This window comes from Candoia aspera, chromosome 1 (assembly GCF_035149785.1).
Source record: "Candoia aspera isolate rCanAsp1 chromosome 1, rCanAsp1.hap2, whole genome shotgun sequence".
Classification (NCBI taxonomy): Eukaryota; Metazoa; Chordata; class Lepidosauria; order Squamata; family Boidae; genus Candoia; species Candoia aspera.
In genome coordinates, this window is record NC_086153.1 from 232836750 (window position 1) to 232863128 (window position 26379).

Here is a 26379-nt window from a genome sequence, read left to right on the forward strand (position 1 = left end):
AGCATATCTTCCTAAAAAGTTGTTCTGCTAGCAGTTTATGTCTAGATTTATATGACCTTCTAATCATTTCAATAATGTCTGTATCTGCATAAATGATCCTCCACTGATTATTGTACTAACTGGGAATTCTTGCTTTATTTTACTTATTGGTTGAGTTAAATTCTTTCCAATCAGCTCAAGGTAGCACAGCTGTTTCTTCTCAATATATTTTTACTACAAACTTGTGAGGTAGGACAAACTATGGGGAAGTGACAGAATTAAACGTAAGCCAGTAAACTCCATAACTGAATAAGATATGAACCTGGATCGTTGCGTTAGCTGTATTCATATGGCACCCTGACAGTCTATTCCATGCCAGTTATAGACCAATTGAACTCTCAGATTGGGAGGATGTACATCCTCTTATCCAGCATCTTCACTGAGAGGAGATTTTCACTGCTACTCCTCTGTAATTAGCTCATCCAAGGAGCTGGCACTCAAAACTGGCAACTTGCATCGAATTAGTATGTGCAGATGCTCCCAGTCCCCATCCTCAGCCTTTGCTTTTTGGCTCATGGCTCTCCTCCCCTTAATCAGCTTTGGCAACATTAGTACTGGATTCCATACATTCAACCTTGCCATCCGTGTTCCATCATCAAACATCCTCCAATTTACCGCCAATATCACTATTATTAATGATGTTTGGACATTCATACATCAGCTAAGCTTTATATACAACTTTATTTCATAAGCAACATTTCATTCAGTTAATGTTCTGTTGTTGCACTATTATCTTTCCAGTGTTGAAGAAACAAATACTTTACCCAAGCATTCATAATATTCTTCCTTTTAATGAAAGTCCCAAACTGGCTACCTGAAGTTGGCTTTGCTACCTGGCTGCCATTCAAACTATCCCTGAAAATACATCGCTTAAGGACAAGCAGTAACAGGGGACGGTGCCTGGTGTGGTTTTGTAAACTGCTTCCTTCTTTGACATACCTTTCTTGTGGCCCAAAGAGCATGTCCACACCCCTCCCTGGTGCCATTCAGTGACCACATTTCCAGCCAGTGGAGCAGCAGAAAAGATCTGCTCTCACCCCCCTTGTGCAACTGCATGTTTTCAGCCAAGCCAATGTTCTTCCTGAGACTCATCTCATCAGGGGGTTGCCATCTTCTGCTTACATCCAGGCTACTATCCCCGTTCCTGAGAGGTGCGAACAGTTCTCTTTCCACTTCATGGAGGCCAGCGGTTTAGGTAATTAACCATTTCAAAGGAAGTGTTGTGAAAAGCTCTCCCTGTCTTGTTCTCAGAGATACACCTGAACTTTGTCTTCTATCTCTCATTCTAAGGCCCTTGTCAGTGGCAGGATTAATTCCTGCTTTCTTTTAGAGAAAGTGAGAAGAAGTGGCCACCATGCACATGATACATGGAGCTGCTCTGGAGGGAAGCAGTAACTGGAAAAATGGACCACTTCTGAATACCTTGGAACTTCTATTTACAGAAGGACAAGAATGGATGGGTTTGAGCATGGCTGTGATAGCCTTGGCAGTCAGATGTGATAAAGAGGGCCATGTGAGCATTGGTCAAGTCCCAACTGTGGGAATCATAGAATCTTTGTAGGCATCTCTCCAAATTATTCCCAGATATGCCAGACTTACCTGAATGAAGCCAAGTACATTTTCCTGGTAAGTCTGTTGGGGAAGTCAACAGATCAGCCTATATGGGAGTCTTGTTTTTTCCTGAATAAGTTGTCCACATCACACCCTTAAATTAGACAATCTCAGTTCCCTGTGGAAGCACTTAGATGAAGTTGTTCCTCTTGATTATCTGAAATGGGAATATTAGTATCATGCCAAAAGTTTTTTCCTAACTCCTCCAAAGGGAGTTTCATGTAAGAAGAAAAAAAAAGTGTTCCCTTAGGCTACTGAATTCTTCAGGTAAACAATCATCAGAGGGCCCTTAGAAGTTCAGCTGCAATCATCGCTTGTCTCAGGGCCTTTTCTGAAAAAAAAAAGCTCTGAAATATAGATTTGATCATAGTGAGCCTTTTAAAATTATCATTATTTATTTACTTGAAAACATTTTTTAAAAAATACAAAATACAAAAAAAGAATGGAAAACAATATATATACAGTATGTGTGTGTGTTTGTGTTTGTGTGTATATATATATATATATAGTATACACACAAAGAAAAGAATACCATAATGTATTGAATCAATAAAAGGATATAAAATAATACAAGATTGACTAACTTACTACAGATATTAGATATTCATCAAATATTAATCAATATGTAAACTTTTCTAAATCTAAATTAAAGAGAATAATAAATAATTATTTTTATATAATGTCATGAAATCTTTGTCAGAGGAAAACCTACTGCATTATTTTTCATTAATGGGTAAAATTGTCTTTTCAAAAATAAATAAGTTATACATCTCTTAAATCCAGTCCTTGATATTAGAAATAATACCACTTTTCCAGTTTCTCAAAATAATTCTCTCAGCAATACCGCAGGCCCAATATAACCATAATACCTCTAAAATAATCCTATTCCAAAATTTTGGGTCATAATATAATATAATATTAACATCTTTTACATTAAAAGATGTACCCATAAATCTACTTATAAACATTAAAATATTTTGACGAAACCAAATGACTCAATTGATGGAATTTTTAAAGGTTAATAAAAGAACTCCAAGCAGCTAACAACAATCTTGCAAAGTAGAAGCATGAACCAAAAAAAAAAGAAAGAAACTTGCACATTCAACTTAATAATGTTCAGAAAAGAATTCAGTCTTCACAAAGTAGTTAGATGAAGAGAAAAAAAAGGTAGCTTACATTTATTCAGTAGATCTGGATACAAGTAACTTCATAGTAGAAAGCACTTATTCATCACTGGTTCTTTGTAGACATTTTCTATGGAAATAGAAATGTCTGCATGCAAGCGAGATGAAAGGATGAGAGCTGCATTCTGCAGCACCTCCTGCTTGCAGGTGTGCCAGAAGGTAATGGAGATTGTTAATCCCCAAACTCAAGAAGAAGGAAGTGGAAATCAGGTGACCCATGTGACATCCCACAAGCACAATAGAGATGCATTTACCAGAGCCCCCCCCCTTTTTTATGCTTATGAGACAATGTTGAGTTGACCCCCTCATAATTCCAACATCAATGACCCCTTAATTTTTTTATATTGCCAGTTTAAAAAATCTGATGCTTATCCTTTCAAATGTATTCTTTTGGGTGTCCAATATATTCAAAATGTTTTGATGAATCAGTTTTAATCTTGAATTAAAAACAAATTTGACATTTTGAAAGACCTGTAACTATTGATGTTCCATTATTGGATGTTCCAATTCTTTGAACCATACATGAGCTATAAGTGCCATCAATATCAATTTTAAAGGAAGAAATGGTTAGTACCATGGTTAGTGTATTTGCAAAAACTGGGAAAATAAAAATCAAAAGAAAAAGGAGGGACCCTGAGAAATATGTTAGAATTTGAAATACTGAAACTGAATCAAGATAATTTAATAGGATGAATTTACAAATTGCTACTTAAATATAATACAGAAACAGAACAAATAAAAAACTGTATGATAAAATGAATGCAAAATTTCAAAGAAGCAATAATAATGAATCAATGGGAAGATTTATGGAAAAAATCAGTAAAATTTATACCAAGCTACAATCTGAGGGAAAATTGGTACAAAATGTTCTACAGATGGTATATAACTCCATCAACAATTGATGGACAAATCATATGACAATAAATGTTGGAAATGCCAGAAAAAGGAAGGAATATTTTAGCATGTGTGGGGGTTATACAAAAATTCCTCAACAGTACAAGAAAGAAATATACCAAAACATCCAGAAAATTCTGAAAATAAAATTTGAATTAAAACCACAAATAGTTTTATTAGGTATAATCCCAGAGAATATAAAGAAAAGCATCACAATTTATGAAGATATATGCTGACAGTGGCAAGAGTCCATCTGGCACGATACTGGAAAACAGAAACTTTGCTAACCACACAGGATTGGGAGACTAAAATTGGAGAATATGCCGCAATAGAAAACTGATGATATACAGTACATTCACAGCAGAAGTCTAACTAAATTCAGACAGGAATGGTTCCCTACAATGTATCAGACAGCAAGACAGTTTAAGCCACAAGTTTTTTGAAGAAAAAGAGAAACTGTTTTTAATGATGATGATGATGATGATGATGATGATGATGATAGCAATTAAAATGATCCAAACAGAAATGAGTAATAATGTCCAAATTAAATTATAAAAAAATATCCAAATAATGGCTGTGGGGAGGAAGGGAAGGGGAGAAAGAAAAGGGGGGCTACCAGAATGCCCTTTTTATAATTTTTGTTTGTTTTGATTTTTTAATTTTTTTTCCCTCAAATCCCTTTAAGTATGTGTATGTATGTATATATGTATCTTTTCTTTTTGTTTTCGCTTTCTTTTGCATGTACATTTTATTTAACCAATAAAAAAGAGTTTAAAAAAAACAAAAATTTCAATAGATTTTTTGATTGCATCCTTTTCAACAAGAAACCAAATTTCAGAAATGATATTACTGCATTTATGTTTTTAGAGATGCAGTGAAACCAACACTTTATTGAAATATATTGTTCCATTTTGGTAAGAGACAATTTCATGTATTAACTCAACCTTGAGATTTAATATTTTTAGATATTTATATTTGATCTCAATCACATTTTTGGACAGAAAAATGAATACATAATCAAAAGATGTATTGTTCAGCATTGGAAACACCAACACCAACTAGTCAGCATTTTGCAGAACTTATTTATAGAGATCAACCATGGATGACTGTAATGAATTGTGGCTTAAATTTATCAACATATATATGTCTGTAAATATATATATGTTTTTCTTTTTTTTCAGTTTTTTTCTTCTTCTATAATTGTGTGTATTCTTTTTCATTTTTTTATACATTTAGTTAATTTAAAAAAAAAAAAATTAAAGTATCAATTTTAAGAATATTGCTGCAACGAGGTGAAGCTGGAGCCCAACAATTATGTTTCTGGTTGGTGATGGGATTTGTGATTGTGATTTGTTTTTGGCTGTTCTGGAAGTTAGTTTTATTGTTTCCTTTGGCTTTGTTATGGTTTTGGGAGTCACCCAAAGTTGTAATACATAAGATGGGCAGTGCTACAAGTCTTTCAAATACATACATACATAATATGATTAAGTTTTTGATAGAAATATGAGGTGGATTTAGCCTCAGACATGGAGTCCATCAAAGATGAGAGCTTCTCAGGTTCCTTGGAAGCAGCCAAATCATCCAGTCCACACTTAGCCATCAAAAGAGTCAGGTTTCAGGCCCGGTTATGGGATGGAAACAGCATTGGTCGCACTTATGGATGATCTCTGGAGGAGCGGGCTGGGGGCAGTGCATCCATCCTGGCTCTTCTTGACCTCTCAGCGGCTTTCGATACCATCGACCATGGTATCCTTTTGGGTCGGCTCAGGGAGTTGCGGGTGGGCAGCGTAGACTTGCGCTGGTTCACCTCCTTCCTCCAGGGCCGGTCCCAGTCGGTGTTGATAGGGAGTGAGAGATCCAGCCCACGGCCCCTTTTTTGTGGGGTGCCGCAGGGCTAAGTACTCTCTCCACTCCTTTTTAACATCTACATGAAACCTCTGGGTGAGATCACCCGTCACCATGGGTTGAGGTATCAGTATGCTGTTGATACTCAATTGTATATCTCCATCCCAGGTGAAGTAAGTGATGCCGTGACCACCCTCTCTGAATGTCTGGGGGTTGTGGGGGCTGGATGGGAAGCAACAGGCTTCAACTGAACCCTAGTAAGATGGAGTGGCTGTGGATTAACGGCACCTTGGGTACCAGGAACTTGTCATCTTTAGTGCTGGATGGGATTGCACTGCCCCAGACAGACCTGGTGCATAACTTGGGGGTCCTTTTGGACTCACGACTCCTGCTCCTTTGCACAACTTCATGTTGTGTGCCAGTTACGCCCTTTCCTGGAGTGAGAGGCCCTTCGAACAGCCACTCATGCCCTGGTCATCTCCCATATAGACTACTGTAATGCTCTCTACATGGGGCTACCCTTGAAGAATATCCGGAAGCTACAGCTGGTCTAGAATGCAGCCGCACGGACTATCTTGGGTTCCCAAGGTTTGCACATGTAACAACTTTGTTGCGTGAGCTGCACTGGGTTCCAGTTTGCTTCCGGGTCCAATTCAAGATGTTGGTCATCACCTTTAAAGCCTACATGGCATGGGACCAGGATATCTGAGGGACCGTCTCATCCCTATTACATCAACCCACCCCATCTGGTCATGCAGGGAGGGCATGTTACGGACCCCATCTATAAAAGAATTTCACCTAGCAGGGTCTCAGAAGCATGCCTTCTCTGCAGTAGCTCCCACCCTTTGGAACATCCTTTCCCCAGAGGTCAGACAGGCCCCCTCACTCCTGGACTTCTGAAAAAGAGTAAAGACCTGGTTTTGTCAGCAGGCTTGGAATGGGAGGGGGAACAGTTATACCTGGGGATGGCTAGCGCCCTAAAGTGATTTTGATGGGCTTATTACACTCATGGACTGATTAAAATCTCTTAGCTGTTTAGATTCTATTATATTTCTATTTTTATTGTATTATCGTATTTGGAATTGTTTTGAATTTTAATCCTGTTTTATTGTAAACCACCCAGAGTCCCCCTGTGTGGGGGAGATGGGTGTGATAAAGTTCAATAAAGAAGTTTGATAAATAAATAAAAGATGCTTAAGATGATTCTATTGCCAACGCTATGAATTAGGGTGGCAAAATCCTGTTTATAGTAAAAAAAAGAAAATTGTTAAAATAATCATTGCACAGCAGTTATTTCAAGTATGTATTCCACATTCCACCCACAATTTCCAAAAGAACATTTTGCCCCTACTTTGAAAGTGGAGTTTTCACATAAAGTTAAATATTCATGAGCCTGAACACCAACACTGGATCTATGACCTAGCAGGGCCAAACATGTCTAGTGGCTCACAATCCCAGACCAGCAGCAATAACAATCATGCAACAACAACAGTAAGAATGACAGCAACAAAATTAATTTGCAAAAACAATTTTAAAAGTCTGAATTGACTCCCACAAAATGTTAAAAGCAGCTCTCGGCCACCAAAGGGCTGTTCACCCCTGACTCATGATCTTGCCCTTGCACCATCCCCAGCTCGAAAGAGGTAGCTAAAACTAGTCTTCAGCAGCTCTGGTTTAAAAGTAGTGGTTTTCCTCTTCTGACACCATTTGGCCACCAATGTGATCCAGGGCATTTGATCACCAACCTGGTTGATGAGGCAGTAGGGGCTGGGGACTGTCCCTCCCCCTCTGCCTCCTTCAGGCTGCCCTTCCCCTTTGGCCACTGGCATCTCCCCTCTGCAGCCATTTTGTCTTGTGTTGCAGGAGGGAGGGGTGCCTGGTTTCACTGTGGCATCTGCCTGTGTCATGCCTGCCACTTGCTTTGTGACACACTTGTTGTATGTTAAGTGGGTTCCTGATAAACCCAGTTCCTGTTCTTTTCAAAGAGTGGGAGATCTGTAGTTAAAGAAACAGGACTAGCCCTCTCCTGGCGAAGCTGTTGTCCATGGAAGTGTGTGTGCTTATGGTATGTGTGGAGAGATGGAGGTGCTGCCTGTAACTTTCTCCCCTTTTCTCCCTTTGGAAGGTTTCTCCATGTGCCACATGCCAGCAGGAAGTTGCCTCGCCTAACAACCGTGGGATTCAGTTAACAATGGCAACCAGGACTGCAGGGATTGCCATCACTAAGCGATGCAGTCGCACTTTACGACCACATCCCTTAGCGACAGAAATTCCAGTCCCAATTGCCATTGTAAGTCAAGGACTACCTGTAAGTGGTGGAAAATACCTCCTCAACCCCCCTCCCCAATAGCGGCCTAGCTAGGCTGACCGGTCTCTGGGAAGGAGGAAGGGTGCAGGGAAAAGTTGGAGGAGGCTCCCTCCGGCTTCACCCAAAAGAAAGGGTGCTACACCATGTTCATCATGGACTCAGGGACAGGTTGCAGACACTGAGCACACTGTGGCTCTAACCTTAAACTGAAAGGTGTCAGGCCAGAGATTAAGGGACATAATTAAGGGACATGGCTCTATTCTGCCACTCTGGTAACCTGAAAGGTGGCTAAGCCCTATATCTCAGGTACCTTCCTTCAGTTAAGCAGCCCCACTCCACCCCCCAGTTAATACAGTGATTGATTGTTTTTTTTCTCTTGCCACTGGGTGACCCTTGGTGAGGAGGGAGTGAAGCTGGGGGAATCCACCAAAGGCTGCCCTTAAATTATCCCATGTGAAACTGGAAGGGCTTGCTCCCCAGTCTGCTGAGGCAGGATAGGACTCAGGTGTTGGGGCAGTGCAATTTTGGCTGGAATACTACTTTTTATGATCACAGGAGTGGAGTAACAAGCATATGACATGGCTGTGAGAAAAGCCCCAAAGTAATTTTCAAATTGTGGGTAGAGTTTGGGAGATAATTAAGTACAACTTTAATTCATAAGTGTCCATCTTTCCCAAGACCCAAAGTGTCTCTCGAGTTTGCCATTGTCTGATGATTTCATTCCAATCACACCTACTCCTTTTGATTCTGTTTCCCGCCCTGTATACCAGAGCTTTGAAGACACTACTAGGTAGGGAGAGGATTGGGAAGATGGGAAACAATTCCCCATTGAGAGAAATAAATGTGGAGATTTTGAGGATATGAGACCTTTGAAGTTATCTCTCTGGTCTGGTCTACTGGTTCTCAAGGAAGGAAGGAAGGAAGGAAGGCAGGCAGGCAGGCAGGCAGGCAGGCAGGCAGGAAGGCAGGCAGGCAGGCAGGCAGGCAGGCAGGCAGGCAGGCTGACAATATAGGCAGGGTGTTAATTTTTCATCTGAAATCCAATCTGGAGAAAGACAATATCAATGGCATTCATCGGCATGCTACGAATTTTTCCCAGACTGTCTTGAAGGCTGCCTTCACATCTTTGTTGCGTAAGCTGTAAATGAAAGGGTTGACCAGAGGGTTGACTACTGTATAGAACAACGCATTTGCCTTGTCCCTGTTAGGCATGTGATGAAAGTTGGGCGTGAGGTACATGATGAGAATGGAGCCATAGAAAAGGGTGACCGAGACCAAGTGAGCAGAGCAAGTGAAGAAAGCTTTGCGTCTCCCTGCGGCTGAACGGATACGGACTATTGCAGCCACAATCCCGATGTAGGAGCTCAGGATGATAGTTGTGGTTACCAGCAAATTGCAACCCAAGACAGCAGCCACAATGAGTTCATAGACACCTATGTCATTACAGGATATTTTAACAAGTGGTGGCCCATCACAAAAGTAGTGATTGATGACATTATTCCCACAGAAGCGTAGGCGGAAGGTGTTACCAGTGTGTACAATTGCATTGGCAAAGCCTGCTACATAAGCTCCTACCACCAGCTGGACACAGAGCTTCTTGGGCATGGCAGTGGTGTAACGGAGTGGGTTGCAGATGGCCACAAAGCGGTCATAGGCCATGAAGGCCAGTAGGAAGCATTCACTGTAGGCCAATCCAGCAGAGAAGAAGAACTGGGCTGCACAACCAGCAAGGGACATGTGCTTGTTCCTGGACACACAGTCAGACAAGATGCGAGGAGTGTACACTGAGGAGTACCAGATGTCCAGAAAGGAAAGTTGCCCACAAAAAAGTACATGGGTGTGTGCAAGTGGGAGTCTAGGTAGATCAGTGCCATGAGGCCCAGGTTCCCCATCAGTGTTAGGGTGTAGGAGGCCAAGAACAGCACAAAGAGGATTATGCGTAGAAATGGGTCTGTTGTAAACCCAACCAAGACAAAGTCAGTAACCAACGTCCGATTGCCTTCCACTTCCATTGTTTTCATAAGCATAATCTGTTTACAGAGGAAAGAGAAGTCAGAATTTTGCAGTTTTCAGCCCTGGAATAGAGAATTCATGCTTACATTTTGAATGATGTGTTGAACCCCCCTTCCCTGATACATTTGGTATAAGTTTGCCAATTTTGCCCCCAAATGCTTTTGCTTTTTTTTGAATATTCCATAAATATTTGCTGGATACAGCTTTTACAAGGAAAGGACAACAGAAGGCCCTCATTGCTTTGGAGTACTTCATGTATTTTGCTAATGGTTTCCGAAGGTGGCCTCAGCAAATGTGAGTGCTTGACGGGCTTCATTGGGACTCAGACTTTTAAGAGGGTTGGGACTAAAGAGAAACTGGATGGAAGACCATGAAGAAGGCTGGGCTGTGAAGTTGAAGAAACCTCCTAGGACAGGTAATGACAAACCACTTCTACATATTTGCCAAGAAAACTTGCCCATGTAACCACCAAGTGTCAACCTGGACTTGAAGGACATGTTACCTTTTTTTTAATGGGCTGTAATGGAAAGGAGGCATATATTCCATATGGATTCCTCCTCCCCTGCTCTTTTTGGATTACTCTGCCCATATGCTTATCATTGCAGCTTGCTAGAATCCTTAGTAAATGTGGATCAGTGATGAGGGTCAAGGGGAGAGAATTTTCTTCCCAGCCAACCTCCTTCATTGCAAGTTTTGTCAACTGGAAGAATGATACTAAATTATTGTCAGTCAGCTGAGGCCTTTGACACACCTCTCCTTGATTCCACAGGAAAGCTCTTCTGCCAGCAATCCCTCCATCTACCCAGGTTCTGGGAAAATAGTAAAAAAGGCGATGCTTGGGAAATTAATGGCACCAGGTCCAGAAGAGAAGGACCTTGTTAAAAAGGACCTATGACATTCGGAAATGGCTTTCTGCAGCATAGTGATATGTATGCACTATAGAACATGAGACTGTTTATACTTTCTTCAGCTCAACTTTCCATCTTGCTTGAGTTAATGTTCTAAGTTTTGTTGCAAGCAGAGGCATTGATGCTCACGTAAAGAAGTGCTACAATAGATGGGTGGGTGGGGGAATACATTTAGCATGTTTGTAGAAAGAGTTAAATGGCTCAGAGTGTAAACAAGAAAGCAGCTGCAGAGGTGCAGGGAGGGGACTGTGTTGAGGACTGCGATAGGACCCCTGCCTCAGTGCCTGGATCCCCAGCTCTGCTGAGGAAGGGCTTCCCTTGGTGAAGCAAGTCTAACCATGCCTGTGTGAAGAGCGCAAGTGGCTGAGAACAGACCAGCCATCCTGAGCAGAGAAAGGCCCAAGGGGGACAAAGGAGAAAATCAAACTCTCCTTTGGGCAGGAAGATGAGAGCAGAGCTTGGACCTCAAGGGAATACGAAGTCCATGTTCTGCACCCGAAGCCGGAGGGCTTCCACCATTTCTGGGCTTCAGAGACACATCACGGCCTTCCATCGTCCGTGTTATAAAATCACTTTTAAATCAGTATAGTCAACCATCCCAATATTTTAAAAGCTTATTTTCGTAGGGGCCACAAAGGAAAACAGAAAGGAAAAGATGAGGGGTTGCAATGATCCAGTACGTAGCATCTCAAGTTAAGATAAACAAAATCATGCTAGTAGGTTTTGTCAGATTGAGATGGAGAAGAAAGTCTCTTGATCACTTCCACAATGGCCAAAGGAACAACGAAGCCTAGAGGCACTTTTGCGGCAACAAAGTATAGGCAAGAGGTTGGCTTCATGGTCAGGAGGGGAGGCATAAAACTATTTAGAGTTTGGGCTCCAGGCAAGATGTGGCCACTGTCATTTGTCTGGAGAACACCAGATTTGGCAGGGCCTCCCACTGCTGAATGAGGAATGGGGCATGGATAAATACCTGGTCAGGTCCAAAGGCCCAGTTTTGTGCATATAAATTTCATAAACATTGATGTATTTTCAGTCTGTAAAAAACAAAAAGTGAAAAATGATGCATAACCCTTTGATCTCATCTACACTTGTATCAGCATCTCACAAGGCATGCCACGAATAGACTGTTCTGGAAGAATGGAAAAACTGTAACTGTTGAAGAGGAGAAATAAAGTGCACTTGTCAGCCTTATAACTTTAGCTTTAGGCTTTGGAAACAGAGCCAAAAATGCCTCTAAACTGGTCCAATTATTTTAAATGTTGCAAAAAAACTGAATACCATGAGCACCAGAAGGAACAGTTCCCCGTAATTGGCAAGGATCTGATGCCTATGTTGTGTACATTCTTAAGCAGATAAGCATATCTTCCTAAAAAAAAAATTTACTAGGAATTTATGTCTAGATTCCCAAGACCTTAAAATGCATTTTGATAATATCTGCTTTTGCATAAATGAATCTGCACTGATCATTGTACTAACTGGGAATTCTTATTTTATTTAAATTATATGTTGAGTTAAATTCTTTCCAATCAGATCAAGACAGCACAACTGTTTTCTCCCCATTCCTTTTTACCACAACCTTGTAAGATATGACAGGCTAAGTGAATGTGACAAAATTAAGTATAAGTCAGTGAACTTCATAACTGAGCAGCAGGATGTGAACCTGGATTACTGCATTAATCGTAACAATCTGGCACCCTAGCAGTCTATTCCATGCTGGTTATGGACTAACGAAGTCTCAGATTGGAAGGATGAAGGTCACCCATCCATGTTCTACATAATTAGCTCATCCGAGGAAGGTGCACTCACCAAATGGGCAACTTGCATCAAATTAATATGTGAAGATGCTCCCAGTCCCTATTCTCAGCCTTTGCTTTTTGGCTCATGACTCTCCTCCCCTTAATCTGGTTTGGCAACATTAGGATTAGATTCCACAGAGTCAACCTTGCCATCCGTGTTCCATCATCAAACACCTTCCAATTCACTGCCAATATCACTATTATTAACGACATTTGGACCTTCGTACATCAGCGAAGCTTTATATACAACATCGGCTCTATTTCATAAGCAACAATCTCATTCAGTTAATGTTCTGTTGTTGCACTGTTACCTTTCTATTGTTGAAGAATCAAATACTTCAACCAAGCGTTCTTAATCTGGTCACTCCCTGCACCCCCAGTATATCCAAATATCTAAACAATTCCCAGGATTGTTTTCTTTTGTTCTAGTTTGCTATACTTGTATGTTCTTTCTTTTATATCACTTACTGAATGGTGCATTAAAGTTCGAGGCAATAAAAGGTGTGGAGGCAAATTGTCCACAAACTAAATTTTGTCCCTTTATTTTTGTTGTTGACATGAATGCCAATTTCGTTGATACCATGCCGATGTTTTGAGCCACCTTTTGTTAAAGAACGGATAGGGGCACATGGAGGGATGGAGTTTATAAAGTTATGTTCTTAGGCATACTGTAAGTCCCATATTGAATCCAATGGGAATTAGTTCCAAATACGTGGGTATAGGACAGCTCTGAAAGAGAATGCCTGGTATTAAAGATGCAAGGTCAGTGAATGAACTTTTTCTGCCCTCAAAACAATCAGCCGGAAGAGAATTGCAGTAGTTCAAAATAGCAGACAGTGAAGCCTTGGGCTGTCTGATCCTAATACACAGAGTAAGCACCAGGTTGGGAAAGATAGAATCAGTGAATTTCACAAAACCAGAGCAATACCAGCTGTCATATTTAACATCTGCATTCTAGTAAGATACTGTGCAGCTGAAATTCGCTACTTTGTTCCATGATACCTTCAGCATTCGGCCTTTTACATCTTAAATGCTTCATGCATTCAAATTCATTAATTAGTGTGAGCCACCCCATGCCTAAATCGCTGTCTTTCCTATAATCCCTAAAATGTCCTGCTCTCCAAATTATCTGATATGATGATGAAATTTGTTGAAAAGCTTCTTGTCTTCCTGGACCCTTGAAATCCTTTGCAGATATTAAGACCGTCTGAACAGTTCCTATGGTATCTGAGGCTTTTCTGAGACATACAATCCTCTAGCTTTCCTAAGCACCTGGGCTGTAACTTGAGTTCATGGTCATGCAGTGCTCTTTGTGCAAGAAACTTCATGAAACTACATTTATTCCAACACTGCTTTAGTTGTTCTCTGTGATTGTCCCCAAAGTTTATGATTGAAATGCATATTTCATATATATCTCCAAATTTCATCAGCAAAACCAGGCACACCACAAGTAAAAAATCCAAACAGAATCCCCCCACCCAAGGGTGAGAAAAAGAAAGAAGCAGAAAGATTTTCTCCCTTTTAATGAGAGTCCCAAACTGTCTACCTGAAGTTGGCTGCTCCACTCTGACTGCCATTCAAGCTATCCTTGAAAACACACCATTTTAGCACAAGAAGCCTCAGGGGTGGGTGTTCAATGTTGTTGTATAAACTGCTTCCTTCTCTGACATACCTTTCTTGTGGCCCAAAGAGCATGTCCACACCCCTCCCTGGTGCCATTCAGTGACCACATTTCCAGCCAGTGGAGCAGCAGAAAAGATCTGCTCTCACCCCCCTTGTGCAACTGCATGTTTTCAGCCAAGCCCATGTTCTTCCTGAGACTCATCTCATCAGGGGGTTGCCATCTTCTGCTTACATCCAGGCTACTATCCCCGTTCCTGAGAGGTGCGAACAGTTCTCTTTCCACTTCATGGAGGCCAGCGGTTTAGGTAATTAACCATTTCAAGGAAGTGTTGTGAAAAGCTCTCCCTGTCTTGTTCTCAGAGATACACCTGAACTTTGTCTTCTATCTCTCATTCTAAGGCCCTTGTCAGTGGTAGGATTAATTCCTGCTTTCTTTTAGAGAAAGTGAGAAGAAACTGAATGGCCACCAAGTCAGGTCCTAACTGCAGGAATAATAGAACCTTAGGGGGCTTTTTCCTAAATTACACCCAGAGATGCCAAACTTACCTGAATGAAGCCAAGTACATTTTCCTGCTGTTTGGACAGGCCCATATATTGGCCTGTGTGGGAGCCTTGTGTTTGCCGAAGGTGACCACAGTGTTCCTTCAAATTAGGCAATCTCAGTTCCCTGTTGAAGCACCTAGATGAAATTGTTCCTCTTGATAATTTGAAGAGGGAATATTACTATTATGCCAAAGGTTTTTCTTAACTCCTCCAAAGGGAGTTTCATCTAAGAAAAGAAAGAACCACCATTCCCTGAGGCTCTTCAGATAAACAATCATCTTCCACCTTGAGGGCATTTAGAAGTTCAGCTGTAATCATCACTTGGCTAGAGCTTTTCTGGAAAAAATCTGAAATGTAGATTTGGTAATAACCTGAGAAATGGAACACAAAATTAAAAATGCATATGTGTACCATTTCTCAAATAGAGGGTGCCAAATTCTATGTTTAGCAAAGTCTAATTATCTATAATTTAAGCAACCTTTCAAAACAACCCAATCAAGATGGTGTCCAACATTCATCTAATATAGTATCTCTAAATAATTATACAACAACAACACAGCCCTTAAAACAGCGATAACTATGATACAACAAGAAGAAGAACCAAATTAGAAACTGCTAAAACAATTTAAAAGTCTGAATTAAAAACCAATGGTGCCCAATGTTCTGAGGGGAGAGAGGGAAGAGATGAATGACTCTTCCAAAAGATGCCATTGGGAGCTGCAGGATGGCAAGGCGTCTGTTTCTTTCTTCGATTCGGAAAGGGATATTTTGCAGAAATAAAATACCAAGCAACTGTGGTGGAAGCTGTTCCTTGGCTGTGGACTTCACTGTCTGTACACACAGTGTGCCTTTTCCCTGGTGAAGAAGGTTGAAGGAATTCTTGAGAGCATTAAATCCCCTTTAGAGTCTCGCACAGCTTCCTCTGTGACCACAATCCCCCCCCACCAAATCAGATTTGACTCCTGGTAACTGCACACACAAGTCCATGTAATTTTCTAGACTATGTTCTCAGAAGTTGCTTGGCATTGATTATAATCCCAAAAGTATTCCTGACTTTCCTATTTATAATTCATCTGCATGTAGATTAGTTCAGGATGAATTAGAAAATTTCTAGGTTGTACTCCACACTGTTTTTCATGCTCTGCTTTGTCTTTTCTATCCTCCCTGAAGAGGATATTTGCAGGCAAAAGATATTCAACATCCTTCCCAGAAGGCCTTGTGATTGGATTACTCCAGATGAACCTGTAATGTTCAGTCACTTGAGCATTCACTCAATGACAGCTCACAAGCTCTTAGCTGGATAAACAGTTTAATGAAGCGAAGTGTCTGATACAAAGCCAAAGTTGCAAATAAAATTTCCCACGCATTCTAAAATCACAAGCCTCTATTTCCCCCCTTCAGCTCCCCACATAGGTATGCCCCCTCCCTGGTGCCAGCAGCTGGCTTAACAGTTTCTGCCTAGTGACCTTGGGTAAAGAGCACCTAACCCAAACAATATAATTCACACAGCAATCTTGCTCCCCACCCTTCTGGCGACTTGCAGTCTGCTGACATGGGTTTCTGGATTTCTTCAAGATGGACACAAGGTCGATCAATTGTTGTGTTAACATTTGATCGGGGAGTGTGACAGAACCATTCCCTGGGACTGTGCCACAGGCCTCCCCTCCCCTCTTTCTCCATTATAGCATTTTACAGTGAAACGACAAAATACAAATATGATGATTTTTTTTGGAGGTAGAGTGCTAATCACATGCAACGCTTGACAGTTTGGTTCAGTTGTGGTCAGTTCGCAAGGATTCTCCTCCATACTGTAGAACTACAGAATTGCTCTGTAGAGCAACTACAGAATTGCTCTGACTTTGGCTTAGGATTTGAGCTTCAGAAGAACCCCAGGCACATCCTGCTTGTGAAGGAACATGTGAGAAAGCAGGAGGAACCAAACAGATTATTTTGATGAAACCACTTAAAATATCCAGGGCAGAAAATTTAGGCCAAGTGGAGGATTGTCCTGTTCATTCAGATCACTGAGATTATGGAAACCTAGCTCAGCAGATCAGTTCTGATGCAAAAGTTAAGGGATTCCCCCCAGGAGGACCTACAGCTGTTTCTGTTGAGGCCTGATTTCCTCTCCAAGAAGCAGAGTCAATAAATCAAGTTAAGTCCAACTCTTCTAGGTGGCCTGTATTCACCATACTGTGTTAAGTATTTGTAACGTGATTGGACACATTGAAAATGTTATACCCTTCCTGCTGGAGAATAGATAACAATGGGGAAATCTGAGTTGGAGACAGTCCTAGTTAGAGGAAACCCATACAGACTACCAAAAATAACACAAACTCAATGAGCACAAAGATTCAGTTAGAGACAGAAAGATACCATCTATGCTCACTTGTGTGGTGAAGGGAAAACATCAGTCTCCGTAGGAGTAAGCCACAGCAGCAGAGTATGAGTGCCTGCAGACTCAGTGCCTGCCAAGCATAAAGGCTGCTCTGAAGAAAGGGCAGGGAGTAGGGGTTGGAGAAGGTTGAGGGAGATGCCGGAAGAGGATAAAGAAGCCTGCAGTGAAAGTACCTGTGGTATTACCCTTATCAGGCCTGTATATACAAACTCCCCTACCCTTCCATGCTGCCTGGCTGGGACTCAGCTCATCACCTGGGCAGAGAAGAGGGCTGGTTCCTTGCCTGGAAAGCCTTCTTCTGAAGGAAGGAAGGGGCCAAAGACTACCCAATTAAGGAGTTTCCTACATGCTCAGAGCCAAGGCTGGAAGGCTTATGGAGGTTATTGGTGTGAGAGCAGGAAAAAAAGCCTCAAAATGCTCCTGCCAGATCCATTTACTTCCTTGGTTTGGTATTTGATTTTGAGTGTGACTTTGAGTTGTTGATTTGGACTGCTGAGATTACGTAGAGTCTTGTTGTTGTCAGCCTCCGTCCCTGAATGTTTAAGGACCTGAAAGGGAATAAAGTTCAGCATGTTCTCTACAACTTGGAGAGTCCATAGTTTGCTTTCTGTTATTTGCTAGTCAGTTCCCCACCTCTGTGTCTACAAGGGTCTCTGCCACAATTTGAGAATTAGAAACAGACTCAGAAAATGCCTGAGACAAGATCTGGATAAGAACAAACAGATCTTTAGGGGAGAAAAATATGCCCCAATGTAGGTAATGCTCTGAACAGGCCAGTGAATTGTGGTCATATTCCGTCAGTATGTGAATCATTGGCAATTGAATGATTGTGGGAAAGAACAGGGGAGAAGAGAGAATGGAGTAGGGAAGAGGGAGGAAGAGACACAGGTGCAAAAAGTGTAAATGGGAGTTTCATTGTCAGAATAGATCATTTTCCTGTTCTCTAGGACAGCAGTTTTAAATGTTCCCCAGGGATAGATGTGAAAGCCGCACCTCTAAATCAATAAAGGAATCCATAATTTTATTTAAGTTGGGATTGATCATCTTTATATGTACTCTGAAAGCAGGGACCAGCAAGGAGAAAAAGTTCCTCTGGTTTCTGGTATTGTTCTTGTTTCTTGTAAACTAGTTTAAAAAATAACCCTGCAATGCAAATTCCAGAACAAATCAATTTATTTTTCCATTAATTGGGGCCACAGATTCTTGTATTCTCAGTGTTTTTTCCTAAGGAAAAAATATTTTCCTCTTTTATTGCTTGTATTAACTGACTCTTTCCATCTGAATGTATGCAGATGGGAGCTATATGCCAATCAGAAGCAGTTTCAGTTGGAGTCGCTAATAAGCCTTGTAAAATTAATGAAAAGATGGATGGATGAATATGGAAGATACCATATTGAGGAGAAAATGGCTTAACACAACCTTGTGCTGTATCTGATATTAAAGCTGCCATTCAGGTTCTGTGTAACTCACAGCAAACCATTGTTTCTAGAGGGATTTGATCCCTTGCTGTTCATGTATGAGCTGAAGTAATCCCTTCCTTGATTGGCTTCCTGCCTTCTCAAGAGGAGGACAGCAAAGAAATGGCCATGGATGGAAGGCTTGTCAGGCTCCTTGGGTCCTGTACCTCCTTCCTTGCCCATGGTGACAGATAAGCTGCTTATGACAATTGCAAAAGACTTTCCTTTGTCTTTCACCAGAAGCAAAATGGAAACTCATGGCTTCTTCTTTCCTCCCAGTGAAGCTGCTGAAAATAGCCATTGCAGCATAATGGGACAATTGGATCCTCTGCTGAGATGCAAGAGAAAGCCTGGTGTGTCCCTCTTTTCTCCCAGTGAGGGCCACCAGATTATAGGTCTTTCTGGGTTGGCAGGGGCATATGTGTGTATCTGTATGTCAGGATATATGTTTGTGTATATGTAGATCCACCCTAAAGTTCCCCAACTTTGCCTACTCAGAATCAATCCCATCTTTTTCAGCATATCCTTCAAATGTTTGAAGATGCTATCATAGACTTTCATTTTGTATCTTACATTCTCCAGGCAAATGTGTCCAGCTTTTTCCAACATTTCCTTTTAAGTCCAGTTTGGAAAACTTTCAAAGTAATGGTGCCTAGCAATAGGCATGGTGTTCGTAGTCAAGTTTGGTCAAAGCAGAACTGAAAAGTGCTCTTCCTTCTGGGTGTTGATTTGCTTATTTGATTTATCCTTTCCTTTCCTTTCATTCAGGAGCTCAAGGCAGCATACATAATGTTCCCTCTCCTCTTTCTCCCTACAGCCACCACCCTGTGAGATAGATTGGGCTGAGAGAAGGTGGGCCAAGGTCACCCAGTGAGCTGATATGTTGTTGTTGTTGCAGAAGCCTGTCCATTTCCTCAGAACCAATGAGATCAAACTCCTCCCATATAACTGAGCCAGAACTATCCCCAGTCACCTCCACAGAATCTGTTCCAAGGCTAGAATCCAATCCAGCGTGAATCCAAGCAACTTTACCTGTCAGATGTTGAGCATATTTCTCACAGCAGCCTTGTAGGTGAACCTCTGAACAACCCTCCCAGGAGAGTGTGGGTCATCCAAAATAAGGCCACCAGATGACTATCCATGGATGCAATAAAGGTAGAGAAACATTTATTTATTCATCATATTTATATAGCCACCATCTCAGAAAAAGTGAGTCTGGGCGGTGTACAATAAAAACTATAAAACAGTAATAAGTAAAAAGCAATGAACAAATCCAGAGAATTTAAAAATTGTGATTAAAAGGCAAAGAGAGGGCAGCAGATATTAATCGCAATGGAGCCACCTCAGCAACTCATCAGTCCCTTGGTGTAATGATTGCCTTATCCCAACAAAGTCAGTCTCACCAGAGTTTAGTGAATAAAACTGATTTATTGAAAGGATAGTATGCAAATACGAAGAAAGCTGAGAATGAGCAAAAGCGCGCCAAATACAAACTAAAAACCCTCGCCTCCAAGCCGATCCCGCCCCCCCACCCCACCATCACAACCACCCCCTCCCAGGCCTGGCAAGCATCACACATCTGCCTGGGAAAGTAACCTTGAATACATGTCATAACCCAAACACACATTCCTCCAGTGCAACAGAAAGATAACAGCCTGGCAGAGCTGGCAGAGCTGAAATTCCCCACCCCGCAGGTGATAGACACGGATCAGAGACATGACATGCGAAACGTTACGATGTATGCAACTCATTGGAACGATGAACATGACATATCGCCCCCCTTCAATAAAGGAAATGACCTCACGGAGCAGGCTTAGCGGGATAAGCAGCGTGGAAATGGGTAACTAGAATAGGGGAGTGAACATCATGGGCGGCAACCCACTCAGGATGAGGGAAATGTTTCCAGCGAACTAGGTATTGTAGGACAGAACGACATCGTCGGGAATCCAGGATTTCTCGGACTTCAAAGTGTTGTTGACCATCAATCATGATAGGTGCAGGGGTTGGAGGCTGTGGATGCCAACGGGCTGATTTGTGGAAAGACTTAAGCAGGCTGCAATGAAAGACAGGGTGTAAGCGTTTAAGATTTGCAGGCAAATCTAATTTAAAAGTAACAGGGTTAATTTGAGCAACAATAGGAAAAGGACCAATAAACTTAGGTGCCAACTTTTTTGAAGGTTGTGTAGACTTGATGAATGTGGTGGAAAGATACACCTTATCACCCACTTGGAAAGGTGGCGAGTTGGATCGTTTGGAATCTGCATGTCGTTTGTAAGTGGCTTTAGCATCAGCCAGCGCCTGTTGTATTGTTGGCCAGGCAGCTGCCAGACGTGTAGCCCAATCAGCAGGTGAAGACGGGGGGGAGGCTGGCTGAGGCAGTTCTGGGATCGGGACAAAGTCACGGCCAAAAATGGTATGGAATGGCACCTGGCCAGTGCTTTGATGAACAGCATTGTTGTAGGCAACTTCTGCAAATGGGAGGAGGTCGACCCAATCATCTTGCTGATAATTGACAAAAGCACGCAGATATTGTTCAAGGGTAGAATTGACCGCCTCCGTATTTCTGTCAGTCTCCGGATGCGACACAGTTGACAATGCTTGATTAGTACCCAGTAATTTCATAAATTCCTGCCAAAACTTGGACGTGAATTGTGTTCCTCTGTCGGTCACCAAGCGGGCGGGGCATCCGTGAATTTTGTACACGTGTACAATGAAAAGGCGGGCTAGCTGCTGAGCAGATGGGATGGAGGTACACGGGATGAAATGGGCTTGTTTAGAGAAAAAATCTTTCACCACCCAAATGACAGTTTTTCTTTGGCTAGGAGGTAAATCAACAATGAAGTCCATAGAGATCTCCTCCCAAGGGCGGGAAGGATTAGCCACTGGTTGTAACAAGCCCTGGGGTTTTCCCACTTTCCGTTTGGAAGCAGCACATACTGGGCAGGAATTGACGTATTCTTTGATGTCACGCCGGAGCGTTGGCCACCAGAATTGGCGTCTAACCAGATGAAGGGTCTTTCCGAACCCAAAATGCCCAGCCATTCTGTCATCATGGGATCGTGACAGAATGGTTTTGCGCAACGTCTCAGGTACATAGAGACGATCATGCTTCCATGCAAAATCTTGTTTAAAAGTAACCTCGTCGAGGTTTGCTCACAACCAAGTGTCAGTTTTTAGCTTGGAAAGAAACTGTTGTTGCAAGTCTGAGGGAACAGGCAGGCGAGGTGAAACTGAAGCGTCTGTGCGCTGCGCTCGGGTTTGGCTGTGAGTCACAGCTGCTAGACTCATTTGGGGCTCAGTCCAGAGAGTTCCCACTAGATCTGGCACCGTACTAGCATCCTGAGGCTGGCGCGAAAGCGCATCAGCCAGGAAGTTGGTTCTTCCAGGTATAAATTTCAGTTTAAAGTCAAAACGACTAAAGAATTGAGCCCACCTAATTTGTTTTGGGCTCAGTTTACAAGAGGCAGTCAATGCCTCCAGGTTTTTATGATCAGTCCAAACTTCGAACGGGTGGGTAGCCCCCTCCAACAAGTGACGCCAGCTTTCCAATGCAGCTTTAACAGCAAAAGCCTCTTTCTCCCAAACGTGCCATCTCCTTTCTGTCTCCGAAAATTTTCGGGAGAGGTAAGCACATGGTTTTAACTGTCCGAGATTGTCCCTTTGCATTAATAGAGCTCCAATTGAGAAATCAGAAGCGTCCACCTGTACCACAAATGGTTTGTCAGGATCAGGATGCTGCAGGATGGGTTCGGACGTAAACAGCTGTTTAAGGGTGTGAAAAGCCCTCTGGCATGCGGGTGTCCACTTTAGCAGCACTCCTGGATTTTTCACCCTCCGTGTGTCCCCCAAACCTTTAGTTTTGAGCAACTCAGTGAGGGGTAGCGCAATTTCCGTGAACCCCTGGATGAAGGGCCGATAAAAATTCGCGAATCCAAGGAGACTTTGAAGCTGCTTATGCGTGCATGGTGGCTCCCATGCCAAAATGGCTTCAATTTTAGCGGGATCCATTTCAATTCCTTTATCGGAAATCCTATAGCCTAGGTAATCAATTTGCGACTTATGAAATGCACATTTTGACAGTTTAGCATACAATTCTGCCTTTTTCAGTTTGCTTAGCACCTGTCTGACTAGATATATATGTTCCTCCATCGTTTCAGTATATATTAAAACATCATCTAAATACACCAATACCCCTTTAAATAGGTGGTCATGCAAGACCTCATTGATAAGTTGCATAAAAACTCCTGGTGCCCCCGCCAACCCAAATGGCAACACTTTGTATTGAAAAGCACCCAAAGGACAATTAAACGCAGTTTTCCATTCATCCCCCTCCCATATGCGAATACGGAAATATGCCTCCCTCAAGTCCAGCTTAGAGAATATTTTCCCCTTTGCCAGATGTGTTAGCATGTCCTTTATCAGGGGCAAAGGATATTTATTTAATATCGATACTGCATTGAGCCCACGGAAATCTGTACACAGTCTCAACGTGCCGTCCTTCTTTGGTCGAAACAGTACAGGTGCGCCTACTGGAGAGCTGGCGGATTCAATGAAACCCCTAGCTAGATTTTTGTCAATGAACTCTCGTAGTGCTGCCAGCTCCTTCTGGGTCATAGAATAAATTTTCGGACTAGGCAATTTCACATTTGGAACAAATTCTATTGCACAGTCAGTTTTGCGATGGGGCGGTAGCCGATCCGCCTCTTTTTCACCAAACACATCTGCAAAGTCCTGGTATTGCTCCGGCAGCCCTTCCAGCAGCTGGAGGACTTGCAGAGAAGTGGTTGCTGCCCGTCCCACTTCGTTGTCGTCTAGCTGGTCTTTCGCAGAGGCTTTATAAAATCCATCTGCAAACGTCACCGTTCGATGCACCCAGTTTATGGAGGGATTTTGCCGTACAAACCAGGGCATCCCCAAGATGACCAAAGGTCCCCCTACCGGTGCCACAATAAACGGTAATTTTTCCCAATGGCTGCCCATTTGCAAGGCAACCATCCCGGTAGAGTGGGTGACTGGTTTCCCCCCTGCCATGGTCCCGTCCAACTGGGTAAAGATCATCGGCCGCTTTAAAGGGAACGTGGGTAACCCCTACGCAGTAACCACGTCGGGGTGCATCAAGGACCGTGAGCACCCCGAATCAACCATGGCCCACAGTTCTATGGTTCGGGTACTGGACCCCAACTTCACTCTAACGGTCAGGGTAGGGAAATCCCCACTCACCGAAACATGGTCGCGCCCATCTTCTGCATCTTCCACCTGCCCCACGGTGCCCTTTAAAGCAGGTGGCTGGCGTTTCCCGCCGGCTCATCGGTCTCCTGTTCCCCCTCATCTCCAAAGAAAGGGATGCCCTCAGGTTCCACCTCAGCCAGGGCGGCTTTCATCTTCCTTGGTAGGGATGGCGATTTCCCAGCCGGTTTAGCTGGGCGATCCTCGGTTCGTCTTTTTGGGCACGCCGCCGCCCGGTGCCCTTCCTTCCCGCAGCGCAGACATTGCCCCTTTGCAAAGCGACGCTCCCTCTCCTCTTCCCACGCACGATGGCTGGGTTGTCCCGAAGAGATCGGAGCACGGGCGCTTTTGATGGCTTTGCCTTGCTTCACCGCCTTACGATGTGCGAAGGTTTCCAGGGCGTTTTCGGCGCTGCCCGCTAGTTGAATCCACCCATACAAAGTCTTTGGGTCATCACGCCCCAGAGCCCACTGAAGGACCTCAGTTTCCAGTCCATCTTTAAACATCTCTACTAAGGTGGACTGGGACCAATCCTCAACTTTTCCGGCCAGTGCTTTGAACTCTAATGCGTAGTCTGCCACTGACAGCGATCCTTGTGCCAGGTTCTTTAGAGCCCGTTTTGCCCTTTCTTGTGCTAGAGGGTCCTTGAAGTGTTGCTTTAGCGCCCACAGGAACTCCTCAAAGTCCTCTAGCTCTGGGGCCTCTGCTTGACACAGCTGGACATACCAATCCGCCACCCTCCCCTTCAGCCTATTTGCCACAGCATTGATTTCCCCCCTCTCGGAACGGAAACTCTGATCCCAATTCTCCATGTAGCTATTAGCATTGGTAATGAAGAAAGACAGCTTCGTAGGGTCGCCGTCAAACTTCACAGGAAAGGGGGGGAGGTCTCGCCGCCTCCAGCCGTTCGGCTTTTTCAGTCACGTCTAGGGTCCTCCTCCCTGTCGCCGACTGTCGGAACCGAGTCCGACCTCTTCTCCGCGGAGATGGGGGTGGTGACTCCGGGTGAGCGCTCTGATCTCTAGCGTCCTTTCATCTCCCCTCAGCCAACCCTGACTTCCCACGGCTTTCCCTTAGCATCACCGCCAAAGACTCCAACTTCTCCTCCAGAGACTTCATTCGCGCGGGGGTGACCGATTCTTCGGCTGCACCAGTTACCACTACCACTGTAGGTGACAACGGAGGTCCTGGTTTCCAGACCTTTTGGGCATCCCCTACAGCGGAGTCCTCGTCCTCATCCCCTGTTCTATATTCGGCCCCTGATGTGCCCGTCATTTCCGACGTTACCAACTGCTCACCGGGTAGTAGCCCCAGCTGCTCCCGGCGGGCCGCCCTCTCCGCACGGGCACTCCGGGCCACCCACACCGTGGTGTCCGGTTCCTCTTCAATCCACTCGGCTTCCCGTAGTAGAGACATCGCTAGCGCTCCCCATTACAGGTAACCTGGCTAGGGGCTAGCAGGATAAGTTTCTTTGATGATTCTCAGCTTTATGTAATGATTGCCTTATCCCAACGAAGTCAGTCTCACCAGAGTTTAGTGAATAAAACTGATTTATTGAAAGGATAGTATGCAAATACGAAGAAAGCTGAGAATGAGCAAAAGCACGCCAAATACAAACTAAAAACCCTCGCCTCCAAGCCGATCCCGCCCCCCCCCCACCCCACCATCGCAACCACCCCCTCCCAGGCCTGGCAAGTGTCACACATCTGCCTGGGAAAGTAACCTTGAATACATGTCATAACCCAAACACACATTCCTCCAGTGCAACAGAAAGATAACAGCCTGGCAGAGCTGGCAGAGCTGAAATTCCCCACCCCGCAGGTGATAGACACGGATCAGAGACATGACATGCGAAACGTTACGATGTATGCAACTCATTGGAACGATGAACATGACACTTGGGCCCCCCAGGCCTGATGGCCTAACCAAGCTTTGAGGGAGGTCTGGAAAATTAACAGGGATGGAGCCAACCTCACTTTGGGGGGGATAATGTTCCATAAGATGGGTGCCAACATACTGATATTTTGCCACCCTTATCACAATGAAGCCTTAATGGTGGCTTTAACCCATGCTTGGTCAGATTCACTCTGTGATGCCCTCCATTGGTGCTCCAAGTGCCTTTCCACCTGCTGCATTTCCCTCAGCACCTCTATAAACCAAGGGGAGTGCAGGATCCCTGGGAGAGGACTGGCTGCATGCCTACAATCCAATCCAAAGCCCTGGCCATCTTTCATTCCTGGTGACCATCAGGGCTTTGGTCGGACCTTGCAGCAGACCATTGAGAACAACCTCAAGGTCCCACTGGAAACCAACTGAGTCCATTAGTCACCTGGGAAAGACCAGTCACATAGGTCCAACCTCTCGGTGGTGTAAGGCAGCACCAGAGAACTGCAGGGTCAGCAGCGAGTGATATGACCATGACAAGGGAGAAACAGAAATCTCTCCCAATTCCAGATCACATTGCCACTGCTCTAATGTGAAAACCAAATCAGGTATGTGACCACAGTTATGTCTTGGTCATGAACTCATTT

At 43.5% G+C, this 26379-nt stretch overlaps 1 pseudogene; it reads right to left on the reverse strand.

Moving 5' to 3' along the window:
- Positions 1-8952: 8952 nt before the first annotated feature.
- LOC134489951 (olfactory receptor 9G4-like) lies at positions 8953-9934 on the reverse strand (annotated as a pseudogene).
- Between the last annotated feature and the right edge of the window lie 16445 nt (positions 9935-26379).